The following is a 704-nucleotide window of genomic DNA, read 5'->3' on the forward strand; positions in this document are numbered from 1 at the left end:
TCTCTTAAATCGTAAGAGTATGGAAAGGGTTGTAGACATGGAGTAGTCATACCCCCATTTCCCCTGACCAGTACAGTAATACTGTATTAATGGAACCGGGGGTTTTTAAGTCACAACACAGTTTCAATACAATTTAGGCTAAGACTGGCTAGAATGGTAATCAGTAGTCACCACTCAAGGAATTATGCACCTAAGTGTTAATAGCATGCCCTGGCCCTATTTGTGGGCAGGGATTTATATGCAAAAGGTAATGGTCAGTTGATATTGAAAGTATTAGAGCAAAGAGAAAATAAAGAGAAAAAATAGAAAAAATAGAAAAAATGTGGTGATACTGCTGTTGGTGTGTGTTGGTCACATAAGAGCGGAAATTAATTCCTGACCTACCACACCAGGTATTCACAGGCAGTCACCTCTCCTGATACTAACCTGGCCCAACGCTGTTTGGCTTCCAAGATCGGACGAGATCGGGCACTGACAGCGTGGTATGGTCGTAGGGATTTATGTGTACACCAATGAGAGTGCACCTATGTAGGGAATTGAAAATGAAAAAAAGAATAATAGGAAAGGAAATTGCAGATAAGATCAGTACGTGAAAATATGTGGATCTGCTTTCCACGTTAGACCCGGTATAGAAGATTCCACTGGTGTGGTATTCTATCCCGAGAATCGTGAATGAGAGTCCACGAAAAATTGGTGAACACAGA

General features: G+C 41.2%; 1 pseudogene; it reads right to left on the bottom strand.

Annotated features, from left to right (window-relative positions):
- Nucleotides 1-377: 377 nt before the first annotated feature.
- Nucleotides 378-496, bottom strand: LOC134931408 (5S ribosomal RNA; annotated as a pseudogene).
- Nucleotides 497-704: the final 208 nt, after the last annotated feature.

The sequence above is a fragment of the Pseudophryne corroboree genome, chromosome 5 (genome assembly GCF_028390025.1).
Source record: "Pseudophryne corroboree isolate aPseCor3 chromosome 5, aPseCor3.hap2, whole genome shotgun sequence".
NCBI lineage: Eukaryota > Metazoa > Chordata > Amphibia > Anura > Myobatrachidae > Pseudophryne > Pseudophryne corroboree.